The following is a 12644-nucleotide window of genomic DNA, read 5'->3' as shown; positions in this document are numbered from 1 at the left end:
CCATTATTCTCTTTTCTTGTGTTATATTGATTACCATACAATACTTGTTTTTCTCACAGAATCCATAGTAAAACCCAACACTACAAAGGCATGTTGAATATTGAAATACTGAATATTGAATATTGAAATACTGAATATTGAATATTGAAATAATATTGAAGCTGTAGGTTGCCTTGAGTGGGAAGATTAAAGAATGCTGAGTAGATGTAACTGTAACTGTGTTTCCCTAAATAATTTAAAACATCATGTGTCCCTGAGAGCTGGCAGTGGTACCATGAGTATTATTGCACAGTTTTGTAAACAAATATTAAGACAAATGAGTGAGAAATAGATACTAGGGACTAAAAATGTAGAAAGCCTCATTATAAAAGAAAGATTATCCTTTATGTGATGTGGAGTTCAAGTTCAGATATCCCATTTGATTTTATCATTAGACACACTCTTCAGCATGGAAGTAATTTTTTTTTTAGGGGGGAGGGTAGTATAAGATTTAATGATGTTTGGTCTTGTGCTTATAAGTAATAAAAGTAACTTTTAGAAGACAGCTATTATGTTTAAAGAACTTCATAAGTTTCACATTGCAAATACCAACGTTCAAGTGTGTAGAAAATTCTCCAGGCATAAATGCACTGATCCATTAAAATGTAATTATTTCTCTGGGAACAATTGAAAGAGGAGGAACTTTTATTTTATTCCATTTTCATATTACCAACAATTTAATGACCTGCATTTTTGGTAGTAGAAGCAATAAATTTGTGCTAAAATAGAAAAAGATCAGGAAAAATAGTGAAAGTAAATGTATTCAAAAACAAAACTTCAAGTCTTTGTGTTAATAAAATGCAGTAACATTGGTTTAATATGTGTGATATTTTTCCATTTTTCTTTGTGGAAATTAGATTTAATTGTGTGCATTCTTCAATTTTTCTGACAATTTAAAAATATTTCTGAAAATAAAATCATGCATGAAACAGTGTTCCATTTGGCAAAACAAAAATCTGTAGATGTTAAATGCTATTATGATATTTTGCACACTATAATAATTTAGGTCTATGTCCTTTATCCTCTTTTGGTAAGGTAGCGGGTGTTATCACTGCCTTTTGCTCAGGGAAAGGTGTTATATTTTGTAGAGACAAAAATTGAGTCCATCTCTATGGAAATAGTCTTACAGATTCTCCAAATTTCTGTGGTTTGTAATTTGTCTAAACATCTATCCTAAATATCCCTTAATGCAAAAAAAAATCTAGTCTTTTGCTGTGTCTTGTGATCCTCATTACAATATCATGTTTTATATCTGATGATGCTATTAAGTTACATTTTATAATGGGACAATTAGTTTCATCAAACTATTTAAAAATATTTGTTTTTAATATATAGGCAATTAACATAATGGAGAAAAGAAATAAGCAAATACAGGAGGGTCAAATGTTACCTTTAGATTTACATCTGTGTAAAAGGAATTTTGACATGCAAATAGAAATCAGGTTTCTTGATTTTGCTCTCGTAGGCTTAATTTCTTGGTACTATTTGGTTTTATTTGATATCATACGTAAGTCATATTTGCAATGTAATTTCTTTTCATTTTAGCTTTGATTTTTTTCTCCACTGGGTTTCTAATTTCATTTCTGTATGTGGATTGTTTTACCACCAATTAGTGTTAGATGACATGAGTGAAAGTTTCTAAACTGTTCTCAATTCTTTTTGAACTACATGAACACATTAGCTGCCAATTAGTCTAAATTTTACACTTATTTTCTAGGCCCTGGTTTTCTTTAACCTACACAGAACAATAAACTAATTGTTGGATGGCCAAAATTTAAAAGAAAAGGAATCATAAAAATAATGATGATACAAATTATGAAATGAAAATTAAAATTAAAAAAAAATTTATTAAATATATGTAGTTTACTCAACAACGGTTCATTATCCTTATATAAATATCTTTTAATGATTCCACAGAGATGTGACAATGCTAATACACTTAGTTTATTTCCTAAATATAAATTTTTTTTATTCTGAAATCTTTTTTATTAAGATGTATTCGTTGTACAGGGGAAGATTCACAGTGACAATTGCGATTAGTCTTGTATTGTACATAAATCACATTGCCCCCATCATCTCTTCCTCTCAGCCCCCTGTCCATCCCATTTAAAGCAATTGCAAGAGGCTTTTAGTTTGATTTCATATAGATATATGAAGTCCATCAAGCACACACAGTCACCTTAACCTCCTTTCTTCACCTTCTCCCCTCCCCTAGAATCCCCCTATACACACACTGGGCCTATTTTACAGTCCTGGTTTTCATAATTAATATTTTAGTTGGTGTTAGAAGTGGTGTCTCAGTGTATGTCCACTGTGGGTTGCTTTACTTTGGTCTATTCAATCCCTTCGAATACTCTCCCTTACCCCTTTACCTCCTACCCCGTTTTTTTTGTTTGTCTGTTTGTTTTTCTATACTCATAGTCAGGGTTTATTGTCTCTCTTTTTTTTTTCTTTTATTCATATGTGCATACAATGTTTGGGTCATTTCTCCACCCTCCCTCCCCCACCCCAGTTTTTCAACAGTTTCAATATACATCCTTATATCCTCTACTTTCCCACCTTATTGGTATGCTGATACTCTAGTATTCTCTTTTCCTTTCTCTTTCTCTAAGTTCCATAGAGTACTTCCACTGTTACAAACATGTTCTACAACTGAGTTTGTATTTGATCGTGCTTGTTTTTGTGTATATGTTTATCTTTGGATCTATCTTCCACATATGAGAGAAAACATGCATGTTTTGTGTTTCTGATCCTGGCTAACTCCACTTAACATGATGACCTCCAACTGCATCCATTTATCTTCAAACCCCATGCTGTTATTCCTTGTGGCTGAGTAATATTCCCTTGTGTATATATACCACATTTTCAAGATTTTCATCAGTTATAGGGCTTCTGGGTTGTTTCCAGAGCTGGCTATTGTAAATAGTGCTGCAATGAACACTGATGTACAGTTTTCTCTACTGTATCCTGTTTTACATTCTTTTGGGTAGATGCCCAGGGGCAGTATCTCTGGATCATGTGGCAGTTCTCGCTCTAGTTTTTCTGATGAAACTCCATACTGTTTTCCATAGTGGTTGTACTAATTTGCATTTTCACCAGCAGTGTATAAGAATTCCTGTTTCGCTACATCATTGCCAGCATTTGTTGTTGTTATTACCCTTGATCATGAAATCTAAGTGTTATTTTGATTTGCATCTCTTTTATAACCAGGGAAGTTGAACACTTCTTCATGTGTTTACTGACCATTTGTACCTCTTCCTTTGAGAATTCCCTGCTTAATTCATGTGTGTATTTCTTCATTGGGGTGTTGATTTTTTGGGGGCTGAGTTTTTGTGTTCCCTATAGATTCTGGATATTAGTCCCTTGTCAGATGAGTAACAGGCAAAGATTTTCTCCCATTCTGTGGGCTGCCTTTTGAGTCTGGTGACTATTTCTTTTTCTGTGCAGAAGCTCTTTAGTTTGATGCAGTCCCATTTGTTCATTGTTTCTCTTAGATGCTGAGCTTATTGAGTTCTCTTTAGGAAGTTGATCCCTATAACTACCTATTCCAGTGTATTCCCTGCTGTTTCTTGAAGTTATTTCAAAGTGTCAGACCTTATATTAAGGTCTTTGATACACTTTGAATTGATTTTGGTACAGGGTGAAAGACAGAGATCTAGTTTCATCCTTCTGTATGTATATACCCAATTTTCCCAGCAACATTTGTTGAAGATGCTGTCTTTTCTCTTTTAGGCTCCTTTTTCAAAGATCAGTTGGTTATACATCTGTGGGTTTATGTCTGGATCTTCTATTCTGATCCATTGATCTTCCTGTCTGTTTTTGTGACAATACTATGTTGTTTTATTGTCATAGCTCTGCAGTGTAGTTTGAAGTTGGATATTGTGATGTCTCCAAGCATGACTTTTTGCTCATAATTGCTTTGGCTATTCTAGGTCATTTGTGTTTCCATATGTATTTCACAATTCCTTTTTCTTATTTCTTTGCAGAATGTCATTGGAATTTTGATAGGAATGGCCTTGAACATGTAGATTGCTTTTGGTAGTGTGGCCATATTCACAATGTTGATTGATTCTACCAATCCACAAGCACGGATGGTTTTTCATCTTCTCATGTCTTCTTCAATTTCTTTCTTCAGTGGTTTATAGTTTTCATTTAAAAAAGTCTTTGGTTTCTTTTGTTATATTTATTCCAAGGTACTTTATTGTTTTTGAGGCTATTGTAAATTGGAATTGTTTCCCTAATTTCTTTCTCACTCTGTGCATTGCTGGTATATAGAAAAGCTACTGGTTTCTGTGTGTTTATTTTGTATCCTGCTACTTGCCAAAAGAGTTTATGATTTCTAGTAGTGTTTTGGTAGAGTTTTGGGGTCTCTTAGATATAGGATAAGGTGGTCTGCAAATAGGGATGGTTAGAATTCTTCCTTCCCTATTTGAATCCCTTTTATTTTTTGCTCTTGTCTCATTACTCTGGCTAAGAATTCCAAAGCTACATTGAATAAGAGTGGGGAAAGCAGACAGCCCTGTCTCATTCCTGACTTTAAGGGGAACAGTTTCAGTTGTTCTCCATTTAGTATGATGTTGGCTATAAGTTTGCATATATAGCCCTTATTGTGCTGAGGAACGTTCCTTGTATTTCTAGTTTCTTCAATCTTTTATCATGAAAGGTGTTGGATTTTTGTCAAAGGCTTTTTCTGTGTCCATTGAGAGGATCATGTGGTTTTCTTCCTTGCTTCTGTTTATGTACTATATTATGTTTGTGAATTTACATATGTTGAACCATCCTTGCATCCCAGGAATGAAACCAACCTGGTCATGGTGTATGATCTTTTTGATGTGTGGTTGAATTCTGTTTACTAGTATTTTGTTGAGAATCTTTGTGTCTATATTTGTTAAAGATATTGGCCCATAATTCCCTTTTCTGGTTACATCTTTATTAGGTTTTAGAATGAGTGTAATTCTGGATTCATAGAAAGAGTTTAGTAGTGTTCCTTCCCTTTCATTTTCTTGGAAAAGTTGAGGAATTTTGGTGTTAATTCTCCTTTAAAGGTTTAGAAAAATTCAGCCATTAATCCATCAGTTCCTGGGCTCTTCTTTATATGGAGAAATTTTATTTATTTATTTATTTAAATTCATATGTGCATATATTGTTTGTGCCATTTCATTGCATGTCATAGGATTATTTAAGTGGTTAATATCTTCTTGATTCAATTCTGATTAGTTATATGCATCTAGGAATTTATCCATTTTGTCTAGATTATCCAATTTACTTGAATATGTTTTCAAAGTCCTAATGATTCTCTGGATTTCTGTTGTATTTGTGGTTATGCCCCCTTTTTCATCTCTGATTTTATTGATTTGCATGTTCTCCCTCTTCCATTTTGTCATGTTTGCTAAGGGTTTGCTGATCTTTTTAATCTTTTCAAAACCAACTTTTTGTTTCATTGATTCTTTTTATAGTTTGGTTTCAATTTCATTTATCTCAGCCCTGATCTTTATTATTTCTGTCTGTCTGCTGGTTTTGGGTTTGGTTTGTTATTGTTTTTCTTTCTTTTCTTTTTGAGGGGAGGGTGCATTTGAACTCTATTCTTCCTTTATTCAAGGCCAGCTCATCATAAATAATATTCCATAAATACCAGTTCTGATTAAAGCATTTTTACTTCAAAACACATCATAGAAAAAACCCCTAAACATGGGAGGAGTTTCTTGCAGGGTAAAGCAGTCTTTCTGGGACTCCTATCAGCACTCAATCTTTCCCATACCTCTCATTTCATCTTCACTGAACACTGTAACTAGAGTTTTATCACTTGAAATCCAGGATCATATCACAGTTCTCTATGGGATTGGTATGCAGATGACTTCATTTTCCTCTGGAAGAACTCAGAAGGTACAATATTACTCCAGTGTCCATGAATGTTACGAGGTCAGGGTCTTTCTACCTAAAGACAGTTTTGCTGTTTCAAATCGATGCCCCCGTGCCCCTCATGAGGGATGTGGCTGTGTTGCCCTCTCTCGGCCCATACAGCACAGATGGCATCTCTCTAAATAGTAGAAGATTCTACTTTTCACTCCCTTCTATGGGATTTGCTCTTTTTTTTAAATTCGTTTACTCACATGTGCATACATTGTTTGGGCCATTTCTCCCCCCATCCCCTACCCCCTCTTCTCCCCCCAACATCCTCTCACTTCTAGGCAGAAACTGTTCTGCCCTTATCTCTATTTTTATTGAAGAGAAGACATAAGCATAATAATAAAGACAAGGTGTTTTTGCTAGTTGAGATAAAGACAGCTATACAGAGAGATTCCTAGCATTGCTTCCATGTACAAATGTGTTACATTCTAAGTTGATTCATCTCTAACTGACCTTTTCTCCAGTTCCTGATCCCCTTCTCATATTGAGCTCTGTCACTTAAAGTTTCTGTATTAGTTCCTCTGCAGTGAGGACATAAAATACTATCATGTTTTGGGTTTCTTGCCTATCCCCATAACTCTGTGTGTGCTCTCCCCATGTCATGTAACCAAAGTCCAGTCACATTGCTGTATTTGTCCTAGATCTAAAGTTCACGTGTAAGGGTGAACATACATTTTGGTCTTCTAAGCCTGGCTAACCTTGCTCAGAATGATGTTCTCCAGTTCTATCCAGTTACTTGCGAATGATAAGACTTCATTCTTCTTCATGGCTGAGTAAAATTCCATTGTGTACAAATACCACATTTTCTTGATCCATTCATCATTAGTGGGGCATCTTGGCTGTTTCCATAACTTGGCTATTGTGAATAGTGCTGCAATAAACATGGGTGTGCAGGTGCCTATGGAGTAACCTGTGTTGTATTCTTTTGGGTACATCCCCAGGAGTGGGATTGCTGATCATATGGCAGGTCTATGTTTAGATTTTTAAGAAACCTCCACATTTTCTTCCTGAGTAGTGCACTAGTTTGCATTCCCACCAGCAGTTTACGAGGGTTCCTTTTTCTTCATATTGTCGCCAACACATGTTGCTGGTGCTGTTTTTGATGATGGCTATTCTAACAGGGGTGAGGTGGAATCTTAGTGTGGTTTTCATTTGCATTTCCTTTATGGCTAGAGATGGTGAGCATTTTTTTCATGTGTTTTTTGGCCATTTGAATTTCTTCTTTTGAGAAAGTTCTGTTTAGTTCACATGCCCATTTCTTTGTTGGTTCATTGATTTGGGGAGAGTTTAATTTCTTAAGTTCCCTGTATATTCTGGTTATCAGTCCTTTGTCTGATGCGTAGTTATGTGGATTCATATCTGGGTCCTCTATTCTGTTCCACTGGTCTTCATGTCTGCATTTGTGCCAGTACCATGCTGTTTCTATTGCTATTGCTTTGTAATATAGTTTGAAGTCAGGTATTGTGATACTGTCAGCATTGTTTTTTTGGCTGAATATTGCCTTGGCTGTTCACAGTCTCTGTGTTTCCAAATAACCTTTAGGGTAGATTTTTCAATCTCTATGATGAATGTCATTGGGATTTTGATGGGAATTGTATTAAACATGTAGATTGCATTTGGTAGTATAGCCATTTTTACTATTGTTGATTCTACCAATCCATGAACACAAGAGATCTCTCCACCTTCTGTAGTCTTCCTTGATCGCTTTCTTCAGGAGTTTGTAGTATTCCGTGTAGAGGTCATTCAAATCCTTTGTTAGTTTACTCCTAGGTATTTAATTTTTTTTAGGCTATTGCAAATGGAATTGTTTCTTTTTATTTTTTCTCAGTTTGCTCGTTATTGGTGTATAGAAAAGGTAATGATTTCTGTAAGTTGATTTTGTATCCTACAACCTTGCTGCAGCTGTTTATGGTGTCTAGGAGTTTTTGGGTAGAGTTTTTTGGGTCTTTAAGGTATAGGATCATATTGTCTGCAAATAGGGATATTTTGACAATTTCTTTACCTATTTGTATTATTTTTATTTCTTCTTCTTGCCTAATTGCTCTGTCTAGGAATTCCAGTACTATATTGAATAGGAGTGGGAAGAGTGAGCACCTTGTCTCATTCCTGATTTTAGGGGAAATGGTTTCAGTTTTTCACCATTAAGTATGATGTTGGCTGTAGGTTTGTCATAGATAGCATTTACAGTGTTGAGGTACATTCCTTCTATTCCTAGTTTTCTTAGAGCTTTTATCATGAAGTGGTGTTGGATCTTGATGGAGGCTTTTTCTGCATCTATTGAGATGATCAAGTGGTTTTTGTCTTTGCTTCTATTAATGTGCTGTATTACATTTATAGATTTGCATATGTTGAACCATCCCTGCATCCCTGGGATGAAGCTGACTTGGTCCTGGTGGATGATCTTTCTGATGCATTGTTGGATTTGGTTTGCCATTATTTTATTGAGGATTTTTGCATGGATGTTCATTAATTGGCCTATAATTCTCCTTTTTAGAGGTGTCTTTGTCTGGTTTTGGGATGAGTGTAATATTGGCTTCATAAAATGAGTTACACAGTTTTCCTTCCCTTTCTATTTCTTGGAACAGTTCAAAGAGGGTTGTTGGTATTAGTTCTTCTTTATAGGTCTGATAGAATTCAGCTGAAAATCCACAAGGTCCTGGACTTTTCTTTTTTGAGAGGCTATTGCTGCTTCAATTTCATTTTATGTTGTAGACTTATTCAGGTGATTAATGTTTTCTTGGTTCAATTTTGGATGGTCATAAGTATCTAGAAGTTTGTTCATTTTTTCAAGATTTTCAAATTTATTAGAATATAGGTTCTCAAAGTAGTCTCTGATGATTTCCTGGATTTCCATGGTGTTTGTTGTCATTTCCCTTGTGCATTTCTGATTTTACTTATTTAGGTTTTTTCTCTCCTCATTTTTGTCAGATTTGCCAGGAGTCTGTCAATCTGGTTTATTTTTTCAAAGAACCAACTTTTGGTTTCATTGATTCTTTGTATTTTTTGTTTGTTTCTATTTCATTGATTTCAGCTCTTATTTTTATTATTTCTCTCCTTCTGTTTGTTTTGGAATTTGTTTGTTCTTGTTTTTCTAGGCATTTGAGGTGTAGCATTAGGTCATTGATTTAAGATCTTTCTGTCCTTTTAATATATGCACTCAGGGTTATAAACTTTCCTCCCAGGATTGCCTTTGCTGTGTCCCATAGGTTCTGGTAGGTCGTGTTTCCATTTTCATTAACTCCCAACAAACTTTTAATTTCCTCTTTTGTTTTATCAATAACCCATTGCCCATTGAGCAATGTTTTGTTAATCTTCCAACTGTTTGCATATTTTTCACTGTTGTTTTTGTTGTTGACTTCTAGTTTTAATACATTGTGATCAGATAGAATGCATGGTATTATTTCTATTTTCTTATATTTGCTGAGGCTTGCTTTGTACCTTAAGATACGATCAATTTTGGAGAAGATTCTATGGGCTGCTGAGAAGAATGTATATTGTGCAGAAGTTGGATGAAATATTCTGTAGATATCAGCTAGGTCCATTTGATCTATGGTGTAATTTAGATCTAGGATTTCTTTATTGATTTTTTTGTTTGGATGACCTATTGATTGGTGATGGGGGGTATAAAAGTCTTCCACTACCACTGTGTTGGAGTTTATATATATTTTTAGGTCCTTCAGCATATGTTTGATGAAATTGGTTGCATTGATGTTGGGTGCATATAGGTTGATAGCTGTTATTTCCTTTTGGTGTTTTTCCCCTTTTATTAGTATGGAATGTCCTTCTTTATCTCTTTTGATCAATGTAGCTTGAAGTCTACTTTGTCCAAGATAAGTATTGCTACTCCTGCCTTTTTTTGGGGACCATTGGCTTGGTAAATCTTCTTCCAGCCTTTCACTCTAAGCCAGTGCTTGTTTCTGTAGATGAGATTGGTCTCCTGTAAGCAACAGATTGTTGGATATGCTTTTTGAGTCCACTTTGTCAAATGGTGTCTTTTGATGGGGGAAATAAGTCCGTTCACATTTGGTGTTAGTATTGATAGGTATGTGGTGATTTCTGTCACTTAGTTGTCTTTGTTGTTTAAAGGTTTGATTGTGTGCAGCTGAATCAATGTTGCTCTCTACTTTCTTGCCTTTTTTTCTCCTGTGGTTTAGTGCTGCCTGTACTTTCATGATTTTGTATGCTTTCATTTTCTGTGTTTAGGATTCTTTGAAGACTCTTTGGTAGTGATGGCTTGTTGGTCATATATTGTTTTAGCTTCTGCTTATCGTGGAAGTCTTTTATTGCTCCATCTGTTTTGAATGATAGTTTTCCTGGGTAGAGTACCCTAGGGTTAAAGTTATTTTTATTCACTGCCTGTAATACCACACTCCATGCTCTTCTTGCTTTTAATGTTTCTGTTGAGAAATCTGCTGTGATTTTCATGGGATTACCTTTGTATGTTATTTGTTTTTTTCTCTCTTATAGCCTTCAATATTCTTTCTCTATTCTCTGTGTTTTGTGTTTTAATGATAATATGTCATGGAGTAGTTCTATTTTGGTCAAGACTGTTTGGTGTCCTAGAAGCTTCCTGTACCTGAAAGGGCATAGTTTTCTCTAGATTTGGGAAATTTTCTGCTATTATTTTGTTGAATATGTTGTGAATTCCTTTTGCTTGCATGTCTTCTCCTTCTTCAATACCCATGAGTCTCAGGTTTGTCCTTTTGATGGAGTCAGTTAGTTCTTGCATATTCCTGTCACAGGTTTTAAGTTGTTTGAGTAATAGTTCTTTGGTTTTTCCTTTAATTTCCATTTTGTCTTCAAGTTCTGAGAGTCTGTTTTCTGCTTGTTCGAGTCTGCTGGAGTGGCCTTCCACTGTGTTTTGTATTTCTGTTTCATTCTTTTTTCTGAGGTTTTCTTTATCAAGGGTCACTTCCTCTTTAATACTGTCAATTTTCATCCTTAATTCATTTATCTCTACTTATGATGTTCTCTGTTTCACTTTGGTATTTATTTAAGGCTCCTATAAGTTTACTTATTTGTTTTTGTGTCTTCTCATATTCTTTGTTTTTATTGTCTTGGAATTTCTTGATTGCTTCCTGTACTTTTTGGTTGACCTTGTCTAGTAACATCTCCATGAAATTCTCAGTGATTTCTTGCAGGATTTCTTCTTTCAGTGTGTTATTGTAGGCTTTGTTGTGTTCCTTGGGATAATTTATCTTTATTTTGTTGGGGTCTAGGACTGGGTATTGATTTTCTTCATTTCCCTCTGATTCATGTACTAATTTATTTTTGGGGGAAGAATGGTTTCCATCCCTTTTTCATCTTCCCATCATTCCACTCGGTGCTGTTTCTGTCCCTGTTGTGTATATAATTTAGTATTACCTAGCTTACATTAGTAAAAGTAGTGAGATCTAGAAGGAAAGAGTAAGTAGAAAAAGAAAGAAAAGAAACAAAATTAAAAAAATAGATAACCAAAGAAATGAACACTGAGAGATGGTTTACTAACCAACAGTGAACTAAACAAGCATTTAGAGAGAAAGAGAAAAAAGAAAAAAGACTAAAAAAGAAAAAGAGAAAAATAGTAAAAAAAAAATTTTAAATCCCAGTTTCAGCAGCAATGAAGTTTTAGTCTTGGTAGTTCTGGTGTTACTCCTTCATCATCCAGTCCTGGTATTTAAGCAATAGCTCTGTAATTGTCTTGCCATGTGGTTGGGTCAGGAGACAGCTTTGTGAACTGCTGTCTGTCCTGTTTCAGGCAGCAGTTTATCTGGTGCCTACTGTTAGCTATCTACTATTGCAGGCTTTTTTTACTAAAAGTTCCCATGGAGAGCAGCTTCTTGCTCTTCCCCCTTCTCTGGCCTGCTCAGAGCACTCCACCCCTCTGCTGCATGTCCTTTTCAGTTCCTTGCTTATTATTCAGGTTTTTTTTTCTTTTTTGGGGGGGCAGGGCTCAGTCTGTCCAGGGGGCTATGCTGGTTTATCCCAGGGGTGGCTGTGGGAGTACCATGTGTCACTTATTTGCTCACCTGTTGGTCTGCATCTCCCAAGCAGATTTTGATCTGGTGTCTTGCAGTGTGGGAGCCCTCCTGGTTTCTCAGTGTAATGTGGTGTGGAGAAGCTTTGTGCAGGTTGGGGGTTTGAGATGTTGGAGTTTTGCTTCTTCTTGGTGGTATTTTTCTGCCAAGTGTGGTGCCAGCATCTCAGCAAGATTTTTTATTTATGGAGCTCACACTGCCTGCTTCCTCCCTGTAGTCACCATCTTGGATCCCTCTTTGTTCTTGTTTTTCTAAGGGCTTAAGGAGCATTATTAGATTATTTATTTGAAAGGTTTCTGTTTTTGTATTTTTTTTAATGTAGGCACTTATAGCTATGAACTTTCCCCTTAGCATAGCCTTTGCTATGTCCCACAGATTCTGGTGGGTTGTATTTTCATTTTCATTGGTTCTGAGAACTTTTTATTACTTCCCTTATTACTTTGGTCACCCATTTGTCATTTTTAGCAGTGCATTTTTTAGTCTCCATGTATTTTAATATTATCGGGGGCTTCTTTTGTTTTTAAAATCTAGTTTTATTCTGTTGTGATCTGATATTATGCAGGGGGTTATTTCCATTTTTTAAAATTTGGTGAGACTTGCTTTGTGTCTTAAAATATGGTCTACTTTGGAGAAAGTTCCATGAGCTGCAGAAAAGAATGTGTATTTCCTAGTTGTTGGATG

Source organism: Castor canadensis, chromosome 4, assembly GCF_047511655.1.
Source record: "Castor canadensis chromosome 4, mCasCan1.hap1v2, whole genome shotgun sequence".
Classification (NCBI taxonomy): domain Eukaryota; kingdom Metazoa; phylum Chordata; class Mammalia; order Rodentia; family Castoridae; genus Castor; species Castor canadensis.
This window is presented reverse-complemented; position numbering follows the sequence as displayed.